Source organism: Adiantum capillus-veneris, chromosome 7, assembly GCF_014529385.1.
Source record: "Adiantum capillus-veneris isolate H3 chromosome 7, ASM1452938v2, whole genome shotgun sequence".
Lineage (NCBI taxonomy): Eukaryota > Viridiplantae > Streptophyta > Polypodiopsida > Polypodiales > Pteridaceae > Adiantum > Adiantum capillus-veneris.
Genome location: NC_140937.1, coordinates 44,655,979 through 44,672,725, shown reverse-complemented (window position 1 = coordinate 44,672,725; position 16,747 = coordinate 44,655,979). Strand labels below are relative to the sequence as shown.

Below are 16,747 nucleotides of genomic sequence, written 5' to 3'. Positions count from 1 at the left end.
AATTTTTGGGACCCTCTTGTTAAAATCACAAATGCCCGGTGTCACAAAGTGATGACGTGGCGGATAGCAGAAACCCTAATTTCCGCCAAAAACCCTAAAATTCCTACAAACCCTAATTTCTAGCAGAAACCCTAATTTCCGAAAATTGCGGAGGCTGATTTTTATTTTATTTTTTATTTTTATTTTTTATTTTTTTTAATAATGATGAGCGACGCAAATTTCGCTTTTGAAGAGAATGCTTTTTTTTAACCAAAAAAAAGGAGAACTTGAGAGAGAAGAGCTTTTGAGCTCTTATGCTTTTTATTTTAAAAGCTTTTGGGGCTCTGCTTTTGGGCATCCCTTGTACCTTTAAATATGTGAAGAGGGCTTCAATTCTCAGAGCATCTGGACGCAGAGTCTGAGAGTGAAACCCTAGCCACACTCTTGTACTTTGATCTGATTAATACAAAAAGAAATACCGAAAGGGGCGCCAGTCTTTGGGGCCAATATCTCTAGGCACGGAACTCCGTCGGGCCAGTGTACATCTATTGTGATCTGTGACTTGTTTTGAAGTGGTTATTTGGTGCTTTCGCGGTTGATTCTTGACTTGGAGTGTCCAAGTCTGTTACAGTGGTATCAGAGCACGGCCGATTTCTCTTCTACGGGAAATCCGATCCCCAACTTTTTTGTCGCGGCACCGATGGCTTCACGCAAGGATCAATCGACTCCCTCTGCATCTGGAGATGCGGGCTGGGATCACAACGAAGATTCTGGCAGAGAGTATGGCCCACCTCCGCCTACTCGGGCGGAGCAAAGAGAGATGACGCGTCGTCAATTGATCGGCGATGCAACGAAGATGATGCTCAGTTTTGCCAAGGACCCAAAGATGGCAAAATATATGAACCAGACCTCTTTGGAAGAGGTACAGATGGAGTGGCAAAGAACCACAACACCACTCCCGAAACCCGCTCTCAAGAAACCTTCTGCCTCCAAGAAATATACGGATTGCTCAGCTTTTCGACGTGCAAAAGAAAGGCACTGACTTCACGAGATATTTGGGTCGTCGGTCGACATTTGACAAGGCAAAGAAACTGAAGAAGCGCGTCAAGTTTGAAGGCCTACCCAGTTCTTCTTCTTCTTCTTCTTCTGACAGTTCTTCTAGCTCTTCAGACTCGAGCGAAGAAGACAGGAAAAGCAAAAAGCGAAGCAAGAAACAACGCTTCAGAAAAGGCAAGAAAAAGGCAAGGAAGTCTAAGTCTCGCCCAGTGAGTGACACTTCTACAAAGGACTCGTCTACAGACAGTTCAAACTCTGACAACGGAAACTTTTATGCGAACAAGAAGAATTTTTACACAGCCAACCAGTATGACTTTCTCGAAGATAAAAGCAAGAAAGTCCGAGAGTTTAAGGAAGGTGGCCACTCGATCAAGTTTGATACTTTTTCAGGATACTCAGATGCTTCGAAGGCTTTGTCTTTTATACAACAGTTTGACATCGCTTTCGCGGGAGGACGCTATTCAGAGCACTCCAAGATTCGGAGAGCTGCCTCTTACTTTAAGAGGAATGCTCGTACTTGGTGGTCCACGCTTCTTTTAAACAAGACTGCGCCAGTTAAATGGCTGAAATTTAAGAAGCTTTTTATTTCTTCTTGGTTGACGCAAGAATATGAAAGAGATATACGAGCTGCTTGGAACCATCTTCGGATGACCAAGAAAGATACAATCAATGCTTATTGTGAAAGATTCTGGAGCTCTTTTCTACCCGCCTCTTCATTCAAGAAGATCTCATTCAAAGAACAGATTGAGCGGTTTACCTTGGGTCTACCTACAGAGATCCGAGATCACTGCTTGGAACAGAAGTCGGCTTCTATTCAGGAGTTAATGAGTCATGCGAAGCGGGGCTTTGCCATTCACTCTAGCAGTCTGACCTACCCCACAGATGAGGCCATGACACAACGAGCCGAACAGACTTTTGGGAATGAAAGTAGAAAGAAAAAGAGCAACCTAGAGAAAAAGGATGCACGACCCAAGCTTACTCCTGAGGAGAGAGCTCTCTTCATCAAAGAGGGGAAGTGCTTTGGATGCGGGGAACATGGACATATCTCCGCCAAGTGCCCTAGAAAGCCACAGAAAGAACAAAATGATAAAGACGACGACAAGCCTGAGAGTTCGAGAGCAACTAAGGAATGTGGCAGAAAAGGCAGATAGAAAAGCAGAACTGGTACCACATGGCGTGGGACCTGCACCGAATCTAATGAACGCTTTCGGGGCAAAGTGAAGGATCAGGAAGCAATTTTGAAGGAGCCAAGGCCAACTTCTTTTCACTTGGAATTGGCGGCTCGATTTTGAATTACGCCCAACAGATTGACGCCACAGGCGGAGGTAGTTCGACTAGCACCCGGATGGGATGTTGCCATTACACCGAGCATTGGCAAACTTCGTTTGCAATGACAGGGGTGTTCAGGGCATACGAGTGACGTTCTACTCAAGATCCCATGGTACCACAAGAACTACGCCGTGGTTGACTACCAGGCCGAGAAAGCGACTTCGATAAATGAAGGGCTTAGAGATTGTACTTGATGAACTTCATTTTCTTACTCATTCTTTTGGGAGAGAACTGAACGCTGAATAAAGGTTGAATACGTTTTGACCTGATCAAAAGAACGCCAAGATTTTTCTCCACACTCATGCCGATTGCTTTTCAGAGGGCCTGAAGATCAAACCATTGATTTGATACCTGGAAGCACGCTACCGAATTGGCCACCTTATCGTGTGAGCCGAGTACAGAATGAAAAGATTATGAACCCAGTGAAAGACCTCTTGGAAAAGGGTCTTGTCCAGCCTAATACTTCACCGTATTGCTCTCCAGTGTTGTTGGTTTTGAAGAAAGACGGGCCTTGGAGAATGTGCATCGATTATAGCGCTCTCAACAAAATCACCAACCATCAAGAACAGATTTCCGATTCCTAGGATCGATGATATACTTGACAGGTTACAGGGATCCTCGTGCTTTAGCAGGATTGACTTGAAGAGTGGATATCATCAGATCAGGATAGCGCCAGGAGATCTCTACAAGACAGCTTTTTGGACGACTTTTGGGTTATTTGAGTTTTTGGTGATGCCTTTTCGCTTAACCAATGCTCCTGCGACATTTAACCGGATGATGGAAAGGATTTTTCGAGAGTACAGGCTATTTGTTGGCACTTTCTTTGACCACATCATTGTTTTCTCCAAAAATGAGGCAGAACACAGAGATCATCTGCTTCAAGTCTTTCAGGCATTACAAGATCACACATTAGTGATTAATGCAAAGAAAAGTGAATTTTTCCTACCAGAGATGCACTTTTTAGGACACATTGTGTCAGCAGCAGCAGGAGTGCAAATGGACCCGGCCAAGATAGAGACTATCCGTGATTGGCCCGATTTGAGGAATGTCCATGAAGTTAGAAGCTTCTTGGGACTGTGTTCGTACTACAGGCGGTTCATACGAAAGTTTGCAGAGGTTACTTCCCCTTTGCATACCTTGACACAGAAAGGAGTACCTTTTTCGTGGGGACCCACAGAGGTGACTGCCTTTCGGACGTTGAAAGAGAAATTGACTACCGGACCTATTTTGACTTTGCCAGACTTGCGGAAGTCATTTGAAGTATATTGTGATGCTTGTGGTCGTAGTCTGGGTGCGGTCTTGATGCAAGAAATGTCATAGCTTACGAGAGCCGTTTGTTCTCTAGGCCGGAGATGACAGCACAAATCTATGAGAAAGAGCTTTGGGCGGTTATCCATGCTCTTACTCAGTGGCGGCAGCTTTCGGAAAAGCAAATGCGCTGGGCGAACATCTTGTCACAGTTCCACTTCCAGATTGTCCATGTGCAGGGACAGAAGAATGTGGTGGCAGATGCTTTGTCTCGGAAACCGTTGGTACAGGCTATTTCCGCGATACATCATAGGAGCTTCGAGGATATGGTCGATCAGTATGCCACAAATACAGATTTTGTAGATATTTTCACACGGATACGGGATGGGGAGACAGTAGCGGGATACTCCCTTCGGGAGGGCTACTTGATGAGAAAGACTATGTTGTGCGTTACACAGCCGTTGACGGATAAGGTTATGACTGAATGCCACTGTCCACCTTTTATGGGTCACCGCGGCATTGCTACCACCATGAAAGGAGTAGAGAGATACTTCTTTTGGTCGTGACTCAAAAAAAAGGACGTGGAAGAGTTGCGCGCAGTATGCCAGAAGGTCAAGTTTGACAGGCATAAGACACAGGGATTGTTACACCCTTTACCCATACCCACCCGCCCCTGGAAAAGTATTGAAATGGATTTCATTTTTTATCTCCCGATTACACAGAATGATCACGATGATTTTTCGATTACATGGCACGTCTGAGACGATTGTCTCCGACAGAGACCCCAGATTTATGAGTTTGTGTTGGAAGGCAATTTGGGAGAACATTGGCACGCGGTTGCAGTTCTCGTCATCGTTCCACTTGCAGACTGACGGGCAATCTGAGATTGCCAATTCAGTGGTTTTAGATTTATTGAAGTCTTGTATCTCAAATCAGAAGACTCAATGGGAAAGATATTTACCTTTGGTGGAATTTTCCTACAATAACACGATACACTCTTCGACGGGGAAGACGCCATGTGAGATTGTTGAAAGTACTGGGAAGGTTCCATCTTTCCTGAGCACGAAAGATTAGATATTTGAAGCGGATGAATATTCGCGAGATTTGGATACGTCTTTTGCCAAGGTTCGCGAGACATCGCAAGAGTCTCAAGAACGACAGAAAAAGGCAGCGGATCACCATCGTCGCGACTTGAAATTGAAGGAGGATGATTGGGTGCTCTTAATTTTGAGAAGGCACGCCTACGAAAGAAAAAGGGAAAGGAGAGGCTTTTTCCAAAGCTTAGTATGCGATACTACGGACCTTTCCAGATTACTGAAAAGATAAATGATGTCTCCTTCCGATTGAAACTGTCAGATACTTGGAGGATTCATAATGCATTGCATGTGAGTCTCTTGAACCCTGTTAAGGGTGATGTGCCTGATGATGGGGAGCCTGATGAGCAACCCGAAGTGGAAGAAAACGAGGACATCCTTGTTCCTGAACAGATTTTGGCACATAACGATACGAAGAAAGGTAAAGTCCGAAGGCAGTTCTTGGTTTAGTTCAAGAACTTTCCTGCATTTGATGCGAAGTGGATGGAGGAGGAGGACCTAGCAGATACTCCTCGGATTGTGAAACTTTACCTCGATGTTTTGGTTTAGCATAGTCTTCTCCAAACGGAACCCAGAAATCCAGCTTGGCCGGAGATCTGGTGCAGTGGGATGCACAAGAGGGGAGTTACTCCACTCCTTTGTCAACAGATGCCTCGATTTTGATACTAAAGTCACTGATCTCTTTGAGCTTCAGGGATACTGAGAGCTGACAGTATTCTACTGGATGACTTTATGAAATGGAATTCCTGATAATGATATTGATTTGTTCTTGACTTCTTGTGAGTGCAGGAACTGATAGCCGAAATGACTGTAGCATTTTGGTCTGATTGATCTCGAATAGACATGGTTGCAATAGGGGTTAGTCAATCGGACATCGATGAGGTCCTGATTGGACCTAGATGTGATTGCTAGCTACATTGCCGATAAATCATGGCCTAAGATCCGAATGAATGTTGAATGTCACGTGATGTCCTGTGATGTCTGGTGATGTCCTGTGATGTCATGTGATGTGGCTGTCGATTTTGTACATGTGCCAGATGTGTGTTCCTAGTACGTAGGTACTAACAGTCAGTGTCTGCTAAGACGGTTTATGGCTTTTGTCAGTTTTGCAGGCGTAATCGCGGTCGATTACAATGCTTTCAAGAGGGGGGTATGTCACAAGTGATGACGTGGCGGATAGCAGAAACCCTAATTTCCGGAAATCGCAGAGGCTGATTTTTATTTATTTTTTTTTAAATGATGAGCGACGCGAATTTCGCTTTTGAAGAGAATGCTTTTTTTTAACAAAAGAAAAAGAAGAACTTGAGAGAGAAGAGCTTTTGAGTTCTTATGCTTTTTATTTTAAAAGCTTTTGGGGCTCTGCTTTTGGGCATCCCTTGTACCTTTAAATATGTGGAGAGGGCTTCAATTCTCAGAGCATCTGGACGCAGAGTCTGAGAGTGAAACCCTAGCCACACTCTTGTACTTTGATCTGATTAATATAAAAAGAAATACCGAAAGGGGCGCGAATCTTTGGGGCCAATATCTCTAGGCACGGAACTCCGTCGGGCCAGTGTACATCTATTGTGATCTGTGACTTGTTTTGAAGTGGTTATTTGGTGCTGTCGCGGTTGATTCTTTACTTGGAGTGTCCAAGTCTGTTACACCCGGACAGTGCATGGCCAATGTGAAACGACCGTTGGTCGAAAATTTCACCCGCAGTCAGGAAGGGCACGTCGCCACAAGATGGTCGGGCCAGTCGGCACTAAAATCCTAGCAATAAAAGGTTAGCTAGGCTCAGTTCAATGTCATTTAGGCCCCTCGGCAAGACTTTTAAGTTGGTGGGTACTAGGAAATTAAACCAAAGGGAGTCAAATGGACTCATGGCAGTAGGGGAGCTGCATGCAAGCCAACACACACTTTCCAGAAGCCTCATCCAAGAGGGGGCGCCCATGTTTGAGTTGGGGTGGATTTTTGGACTTCATAATTGTGCTACACAATCTGTGTGAGTAGTGGGTGCAAGTGATCACAGCTTTAATGGAAAGCTTGCCTTCTCCCTTGCTATATGTAGCGCGACGATTTGCTCTCGCGCGTCTCTTTTTCCCCTTTGCACATATGGTAATGCCCCTCTAGTTGGGCTTCTCAGATGACCATGTACAGTTCTAGGAATTTTATGCCCATTTGCCAAGGCAAGATCCTTCTATACAGGAACCGGATTAGCTAATTGCTAATCCCCTACAGGTACGCATAGTTCCATCGCGAAGAAATGCAAAAACGGAGAGTTTTCTCCCATGAAAACTCGTCCAATTCAAAGGGGAACTGTCCCATTGAGTGCGGGAGCCCTTGACACACGCCTAGACATGTTTGCTCTGCTCAAAGTGATGTGAAACAGAAAATTACAGCCTGTTGTGTTTTTCTGTAGGTTTAGGGTTTCGCACCTAAACTACAAGGTAATGCAATGGGAGCCTCGGGAAAGCCTTGGGTACTTGTACAGGACAATTTAGAGAGATTTCAAGTCCCAGTTTTGATGCCTACAAGTCCCAGAAGCTTCGGGGAAGCTAAGGAATCACCAAACATGCGTTTTGGCGCAAATTGGAAGCCAAAAGCAGAGATTTCAGCGTGCTGTTATTTCTCGCCAAGTTTTGTAAAGTGTGTGGAAAGTCACTATTTACTTGGGATTTTGTCCGTGGAGACTTCTACTGTGGTTATGCTGCCGAAATCAGGTTAGAGTAGGGGAATTTCAGCCCGATAAAAGTGGAGCAGCTTGTAGAAGTTTACAGGTTTTTCTCAAGTTTAATAGGAATTAAGAAATACCGAAAGGGGCGCCAGTCTTTGGGGCATACAAGGTGTCGCTGCCTGCTTGGGAGCACTCCAGCTGCCAAGCCATGGTTTGTTTGAAGTGTAATTCCTAGTCACAGGTTTATTCGTGAAGTTCCTTTGTGTCATAAAGATTAACAGTGTAAAGATCGGGTGAAAGCTAAAGTCTACCGCCCTACGGGCCAGTTTCATGGTTCTATGTACTGTGTTGTTGTAGGCAAACTCCACCAAGGGAAAAACTTCTCCCACTAAGCTTTCTGGTTAGAGATGTAAGACTTCAACAAGTCCACAACTACTGAATTTGCAATTTCCAATTGCCAATCTGTCTGCAAGTGGAAAGAGGACGAGAACTGGAACCCGAGTACCAATATTCTCCCAGATTGCCCTCAAAAACAAACTAGTAGTAAAACGGGGATCTCTGTCTGAAACTATAGACTGAGGCATGCCATGAAGTCGAAATATCTGCGCGACAAACAGTTTAGCCAAATGATCTGGCTTAACCGTCTTCTTGACTGGAATAAAGTGAACCTGCTTGCTAAATCTGTCGATGACTATCCAAATGCCATCGTGCCCACTATGAGTCTTGGGAAGATCAAAAATAAATTCCATTGTTATACTTTCCCATGGTCGGCTAGGTATACATAAAGGTTGCAAAAGACTTGTGCCTTACGCCTGTCAAACTTGACCTTTTGGCATGTCAAACAACTACGAAGAAACTCATCCACATCCTCCTTGAGCGTCGGCCAGTCAAAGAACCACTCCACACCTTTCAATGTAGTTTCTATGCCACGATGGCCCGAAAAAGGTGGACAGTGGAACTCTATCAGAACCTTATTCCACAATGCTTGTGTAACACAGCAAATTTTCTACATCAAAAAGCCTTCCTTGAGAAAATAGCCGATAATCGCTTCCCCACTCTGTAATCGGTAAAGAATGTCTGCAAAACCCGGATTTGCGGGACACTGATCTACCATATCCTCAAAGTTGTGGTGATGGAACTACAGAAATAGCCAAAACTAAAGGCTTACGAGACAGTGCATCCGCCACCACATTCTTCTGTCCCTGATCATGCACAATCTCGAAGTGAAATTGTGGCAAAATGTTTGCCCACTGCATATGCTTGTCTGGAAGCTGTTCCGAAGACAGGAAATAGCACAAACTCTGATGATCGGTGAACATTGCAAATCGGCTCTAAATAGAAAGTGTAGCCACTGAGTAAGAGCATGGATAACTGCCAAAAACTCCTTCTCATAAATCTATGCAACCCATTCTAGTCTCAAAAACATTCGGCTCTCATAAGCTCAGGCTGCGACCACAGGCATCACAATGTACCTCAAATGGCTTTTGCAAGACTAGTAAAGACAAGATTGGGCCAATTGTCAACTTCTCCTTGAGAGTCTTGAAGGTTGCAATCTTAGATGGTCCAGAACCCCTTTCTGTGTCATAGAATGTAGAGGAGAAGCAATCTTCACAAATCTTTGAATGAACCGTCGGTATTAAGAGCACAACCCAAAAAGCTTCGAACTTCATGAACATTCTTCAAATTGGCCAATCTCTGATGGTCTCAACCTTGGTCAGATCCATTTTAACACCCCCCGCAGAGACGATGTGTCCCAATAAGTGGATCACAGGTGAGAAAAACTCACCCATTCATCACCAACCGCTGTTGCCTCAGTGCCTGGAAAACCTATAACAGGTGGTGTCGTTGTTTTGCCTCATTCTTGGAGAATACGATGGTATCGTCGAAAAAGGTGCCCACAAATGACCTAAACTCTCGAAAGTTCATGTCCATCATCCTGTTTAAACGTTGCAAGAGTATTCGTGAGATCGAAAGGCATCACCAAATTGTCAAAGTGGACGATGCAGAAGCATAGAGCAATGGGGAGAATACACGAGAGAGAGAGAGAGAGAGAGAGAGAGAGAGAGAGAGAGAGAGAGAGAGAGAGAGAGAGACTCTGTTGAACCAACCTTAGCAATGAATTGATGATTATACAATGGGGGCAAAGTGTACTTTTATAGTCACCTTACCAAATTGCCCCATCAAGACTTTGACAAATAAGTACAAAATAAATATTGGGATCACATTGGGCAGTCACTTGAGATGCCATAACTTTTACACCCTCTCTGCAGCTCATAGAGGACATAAATAATGAGACCAAGTCGATGAAGAAGCTACCATTGACACCCCAGCATCGGCCGGGATACTCGATACACCTCGATTATACCTTAGAAGAATGCCATCTTGACGATCGGTTACCATTACACGACACCCAAGAATCCCCATTCGTGAATTGTGAACACATCACGTCCAAATACTCCTAGATAATGACTTTGAAACACATCCTGTCCATAATCCAACCAACAACAATGGATAGGTGCACTCATTCATAGTGTTTTAAATACGTTTGATTGGTTCCCAACCAAATGCATGTGCCTTGAATTCCGATCCACACGTTCAAACACCAGTAACTTGAACTCCAATACAAGGGTCCAAATTAATTATACGGAGCACTTCTTGCCGCTCTGCCACTCACAAGCCTCTCAAGATAGAGGCGGCAATTGTCCTCTGACTAGAAATTTGGTGTCATAGACAAAGTGCCCGCCACCACATGTGCCGTGTCGATCTCCTCTGTCAAATCTTAATTACCATTATCTCTGTCCAGCTTGCCTTTGTCTTTGTCTTCCTCTAAGTTCCTGCTTTTGTCTTTGGCTTCAAACAAGGCGTCGTGTCACAATTATAACATTGGTTATCGGACCTCGTGGGTACCGAGGTAGCTAACTGAGTACTAGTATTGTCGACCTCGTCAAGCTTGCCTTTGCCTCTGTCCTCTAGTGAACTCGTGCATTTGCTTTTGACCTCGGTCGAGCATAGCCCGATGATTGAATGGTGGTCATGTTAGAGTTCATTTTCACGTTCGATGGTAGCTCCGGTATCTCCTAGGAGCAGGTTAGGGAGTGGGGGCTGTTTTGTGGCTGTGCCCACACAGTGTGAGGTAGGTCTCTCATGTCGGGTCGTGTCTAGACATGTTTAGCTCGGGTTTTGGCTTGGTTCCATGGTCTCCAAGTGTCCTACAGGCGGGAAATAGCATTCCCAAGCCTTGGTTTATTTTTCCTCTTGAGCCTATGGGAATTTGTAGCCATCTCCCCATTATTCTCCTATTTTCCCCTCTTCCCAACATCGTGGGGCTCGATATGTGGGTCGGGCAGGCTGAGAACATCCCTATATATGCAAGCAGGGGGGAGTCACGCCTTGTGGTGTGTGCACAGCCCAAGCAGGCCGCCCTCATGGGAGCCCTTTTCAGCCAGCGTTTTGCAGCCAGAGGGGAGGGGACGGCCAGTGTTTCTGCTCCCCGTTTCCCTTGCGTTTTTCATGCAGCACGGCAGTCCTCTAGCGTTTTTGCCAAGCAGCAGCTCAGCGTTTTTGGCATGAAGCACGAGCAGCATGCGGTCATGGGTAGCAGGTCCTTTCCTTGTGTTTCTCCTTCCCGAGGCAGATGCATGGAGGCGCTATGATCTGGCAGATGCAGAGCACCTCCATCATGCTCAGAACATCCCTATATATGCAAGCAGGGGGGAGTCACGTCTTGTGGTGTGTGCACAGCCCAAGCAGGGCGGCGCCCTCATGGGAGCCCTTTTCGGCCAGCGTTTTGTAGCCAGAGGGGAGGGGATGGCCAACGTTTCTGCTCCCCATTTCCCTTGCGTTTTTCATGCAGCACGGCAATCCTCTAGCGTTTTTGCCAAGCAGCAGCTCAGCGTTTTTGGCATCAAGCAGAAGCAGCATGCAATCATGGGTAGTAGGTCCTTTTCTTGTGTTTCTCCTTCCCGAGGCAGATACATGGAGGCGCTATGATCTAGCAGATGCAGAGCACCTCCATCATGGTGCAGGTAGGCGAGAGGCATGCACTTCGCGGTGTCAGCAGTAGTAGCAGTCGCAGTTGTGTGTCCTCGGGTCTATCCATTGGGCATGTCAGCTCTATGCCGGGCCACCCTTGGTCACTTGTATGAGCAGATTGTTATCATCATGGAGAGCCTTTCCCAGATCTCTCTCTCTCTCATTTTCAGATGTTCTGTCTCTCTCTACCTTAGTCATCTCTCTTCTCCACAGGTGTGCCTTGTTCGTGTGTTTGGCATTGCAGGTGTTCTAGATCAAAGTCGAGGTACCCACACGATCACAAGCCACTTCTTGTCTTCATTGCATCTTCCGCTGCCACCTTTGACATGGTATCAGAGCCGTACGGTGATACGACCACCTGAGTGCTCGGGTCAGGCTGGTCCGGTGTAGTTTTGGACATGATTGAGAGAGAAGAAGCTTGCTGTTTTTTTCTGATTTTCTCCAAGTTTGGGGCAGATTTGGGTATGTGAAGGCCTTGGATCCTCGTCTACAACTTCCTCATCTTTACCCTTGATTACCCCGACCTCTCTTCACCGAAGGGAACCCGATGGAGGCTTCAGGATGTGTAGCAATGTTGGATTGCTTTGGGGTCTCCCAGATGGAGTCATGTTACCGTGCCTTCCTATCACGATTGTGACTATGTTAACAGCAATACATCTACTCCTAGTTGCAGATACGCGAAGTGCCATGCCAAGGAGGACCCCTGCGCTTGGATGGTCACACCCCTTCGCCCAAAGGACGTGTCTCTTCGCCAAAACCCACACTCCTTCTGTCACAATCGGGAGCGCATAACAATATAAAATATACTCGGATAAATAGAATTTATCACTTAATACTGAAGCAAAGGATATAGAGAGAAATAAATAGAGAGAGAGAGAGAGTGAGAAGATCGACACAGTACTGGGGACCAGAAGATGGGCTGGTCCCCCCCCTTAAAGAGAGTTCTTTATTAGGGAGAATCTTTTTACAAGCACAAGAACCGAAGAAAACCCCTCCGTTCTAAATCTCTAACTCGATGGTCGTTCCTTCTCGTAAGGGAAATCCGAGAGACGAGCTCTCAATCCTTTTTCCGTCTGTACTCGGAGTCGAGACTCCACAGACAATTTCCAAATTCCGTTCCCGGAATTCCCAAGGAACGGAATTCCCAAGCGTAGGCCGAAGCCTTCTCGCTTCTCCTTCGCGATGAAGTACCTGCAAACACACACGCAAACACGCGACAACAATTTGTATGGCGAATCCACAATAGCTACCTGTCGCTCTTGCGCGGGAAAAGCGACTTCCGTGCTTCGTAGTCTCGCGCGATCTCTCGCGTCTTCTGGCGGCAGAGTCTTCTCTTCCTGGCGTTGGTAACCCCTTTTCAGTAAGGGCATGTGGTGCTTTTATAGCTCCTTGACCACGGGACGAATAGCTGCTCGCGTAGAGATCGCAGCCAGGTTTTTTTTTTTTTTTCAAAAAGAAATTTTCGTGGCTGGTTTTGCTGCTTTATTTTCTAAGTGGCTGCCCACTTATTTAGTGGATGGTCAGCATATTTTAAAATTGGTCTGAACCTGCCCAAAAACTCAATAAAACCTTATAAGTTTAAAACAATGCTTTTCACAACACTTCCAAGGCGTCCCTGGATGCAACCACATGCACAAATGCAATGCAGACATAGATTCCTCGCGGGAAAGCGTTTGCTCTTCTCGGAAAACTCGTTAAAATTTTCGCTTTTTAAGAAAAGCTTCTCAGAACCCATCTTTATTCTTGTGCTTGCGTCTTTACGCGTATTCCTCTTTTCCAATTCGGATTTCCTCTCGACTATGGATATCCCCTTTCCGATACACCCGTCACCCACCTTGTGACGCATCAGGAATACCCATCACCTAGTCCTTTCCTACCGAACTTACGGTACAATCCGCTTCACGATGCTCTATGTCACCCATCCTATGACGCATCAGAGATGTCCGTTCCCGGATGGTCGAATACTTCTTACTGATGCTCCCTGTCACCCATCCGTTGTGACGCATCAGAAGTACTCGTTCCTGGTGGCCTTACAGATATTTCCTTTCACAGTGCTCCTGTCATTACTTTGAAGACGCACTAGGGATACTCTGTACTCGGATGTCTCCAGTGATAAAAACCCTCTCACTTAAAATTCCAATAATTCATTTAGAATTATTTTCTCGGTGTTCCAAGCGAGAAAACCCTCACTTATAAATCCAATAATTCATTCAGAATTATTTTTCTGTCAAATAAAGCCAATTTAGCAACATCCCTCTCACTTATAAACAGTTGTCCTCAGATTTTGAACCAAAAATCTTACATCGCATGAAGAATTTTGAAGATCAACCTCTTGTTACAGTTAACCTGATTATGCCAGATGCCTCTAAAAAGTCTTTGAATAATGCAATGACATGGGATTTAGCAGTCAAACCAAAAAGGTTTCACAAGAAGCAAAGGTTCAAGACAAAGACTTCAGATAACTCAAAGACTGAAGATTTTCGAAGATTCAATGCTTTTCCAGAGTTCTATCAACATCAGAAGTCATTTCTTTGACACGGGCTCTCATTTTAAATAGGAGGGAATGTCACGATTGTGACTATGTTAACAGCAATACATCTACTCTTAGTTGCAGATACGCGAAGTGCCATGCCAAGGAGGACCCCTGCGCTTGGATGGTCACACCCCTTCGCCCAAAGGACGTGTCTCTTCGCCAAAAGCCACACTCCTTCGACGACTGGTCACACCCCTTCGCTCTACGGGTGCAACTCTTCGCCCAATGGTTGCAGCTCTTCGCCGAAAGGATGTGCCTTTACGTCTAAAGTCATGTCTCTTCACCAAGAGACGTGCCTTTTCATTTGTGTCTCTTCGTCTCCTATATAAGGAGCCCTTGTATCACACATTCAATCAATCAAACACAGAGTCTTCTAAGTCTTGTCTCGAGTTCAGTTCAGTTTCTTAAGTCTTAATCATGAGTTTAAGTACTTAATATAGGATTAGTACCTAGAATCCTTACACTTCCTATCACCAGGCGGGCACCACGTGCCAATAGAAAAGAACAGACTGAACAGACTTTTAGCACTTCAATAAACAACTGAACTGAAAGAGAGAGAGACGACACACGACACAGAGTGGCGGAATTCCACCCTAGAGAGTATTGGCCCCAAACTTTGGTGCCCCTTTCATTATTTCTTTATAGTGCATCAACACAGTACAAGCCGATACTCGAGACTCTGCACCTTCTCCAGGAAGCATGCCAGAGAATGAGCCCTAGCCTCATATTTAAAGGCCCTTGGCCTGAAAAGCAGTTACAGTAAAAAGCCTTTAAAACTCAAAAGCTTTTGGTCCAAAAGCAAAGCCAAAAAGCTGTCAGCGTAAATCACGGAAATCCGTACAGCCTGCCATGTCATCAGCCAGCGCAAAACTCTCCCTGCTGCCCTTAGGGTTAGAGTTAGGGTTTCTGCAGTTTTAGGGTTTCTGGCATTAGAATTAGGGTTTGCAGGTTTTAGGGTTAGGGTTTCCAAAATTAGGGTTTGCAGGTTTTAAGGTTGAGTTTCCAAAATTAGGGTTTCAGCAGTTAGGATTTCTGGCAAAAATTAGGGTTAGGGTTTTTGCTCTTGGGCAGCCACGTCATCACTTTGTGACAGTTTAAGCCCCTCGGCCACATCTGTAAGTTGGCTCCATTCTTTAGGCTTTGACACGTCATCACTTTGTGACACTTTAAGCCCCTCGGCCACATCTGTAAATTGGCTCCATTCTTTAGGCTTTGACGCGTCAGCAGTTTGTTACATCTCCCCTTCTTGAAAGAGAGTAATTGTCTACCTTAATTTGAATAAAGAAATACCAAAAGGGGCGCCAGTCTTTGGGGCCTACAAGGTGTCGGTCTCGTGTGCGCAGTGACATTCTAGTCGCTGGACGCAACTGTGTTCTCTTCCCTTCTCAGTGCTCTGTGTAAAGTTAACAGGTAATTGAAATAGTACCGCCCTCTACGTTGTACAGGCCGGTTATATGGTTCCATCGACCGGATAGTCACTTTTTCTTTAAAAAATTGCAGCGTGGATTGTTGTGGGTGAAAGCAACACAGAGCTTGTCGTTATGGCAGAGAAGAGAGACCAGGTACCTGAAGAGGGATCTTCCTCACATGGCACGGAGAAAGTTCCTTCAACTCTTCAAGAAGAGGACAGGTTGTTTAGAACTCAACTGCGTTGCTGCATGGACATGTTTCAGCAGTTGGCTAACAACCCAAGGATGCAGCAGTTCTTACAGGCTCCGACACAGGGTTTTCAGCCTCCTACACAAGACATGACTGAGCCGGTGCAGGAAAAGGAGATTTCCAATGCGCAGAGGACTCATGATGCTCGAGGGAAAGCCCATGTGGTTGAGCAACTAGCGGTGTCCAATGATCCAAAGCAACTTGCTTTAGCTGGACAAGAACCGTTTGTGAATGGTCAAGGGAGTAATGAACACGCTATGCGTCAGACCCTTCCATTACCTAATACTTATCCTGGTTATTTTGGAGGTGGTTTAGTGTTTCAAGCTATGGCTGGACCTTCCACAGGTTATATGCCAGGGAATGTGTTCGGGACAATGCAAACAGGCATGGGTAACCCTATGTACGCGAACATGGGTGTCCAACCAGGTTTTCAAGGTGCCTACGGCCTGTTTTGAGTGCCTGGAACACAATTTGGTATGGCTGGTTTTTCGCAGCCATACGTACAAAATGCAGATATGACAGGTAAAACAGTTGATGCGAGTGTTGGAATGAACACTCATGGAGCACCACTGTTACAGGCACCTGTTTATGATAATGTGGCTCCTTTGAGTCAGCTTAAGGATTACAAGGAAGGTGGGCAGGGAGTGAAGTTTGAAACTTTTAGAGGAACTGAGGACCAATTGAAGGCTTTGACCTTCATACAGCAGTTCGATGTAGCTTATGCTGGAGGAAACTTTACGGAATCTTCAAAGATACGCAAGGCTGCCACTTTCTTGAAAGGGAATGCGCTTCAATGGTGGACCGCATTGTTGAACCAAGGTCAAGCCCCAACAACGTGGGTCCAATTCAAACAGCTTTTTGCACCTGCATGGTTGACGAACACTTTTGAAGTGGATGTGATGACAGAATGGCACGAGTTGAATGCTAAACAGTGTGCGAATCTGGAAGAGTACAATAAACAGTTTGGGGCCGCACTGTTGCCAGTCACCTCTTACAGGTTTGTGCCATTGTCAGAACAGATTGAGAAGTACTGTTGCGGATTGCCCAAGAAAATCAGGGACTACTGCACAAAGACTATTGTCATGAATATGTTTCAGTTGATAGAGAATGCAAGAGTGGCCAGCAATCTGTCGAAGGGAGATTCCGATGGATTTAATAGCC

At 45.5% G+C, this 16,747-nt stretch overlaps 1 protein-coding gene across 1 annotated transcript in view; it reads right to left on the bottom strand.

Moving 5' to 3' along the window:
* Positions 1-16,747, bottom strand: part of LOC147453773 (defective in cullin neddylation protein (DUF298)) — a 129,115-nt gene that overhangs the window by 76,264 nt on the left and 36,104 nt on the right. The gene's annotated exons all lie outside the window — the stretch shown is intronic.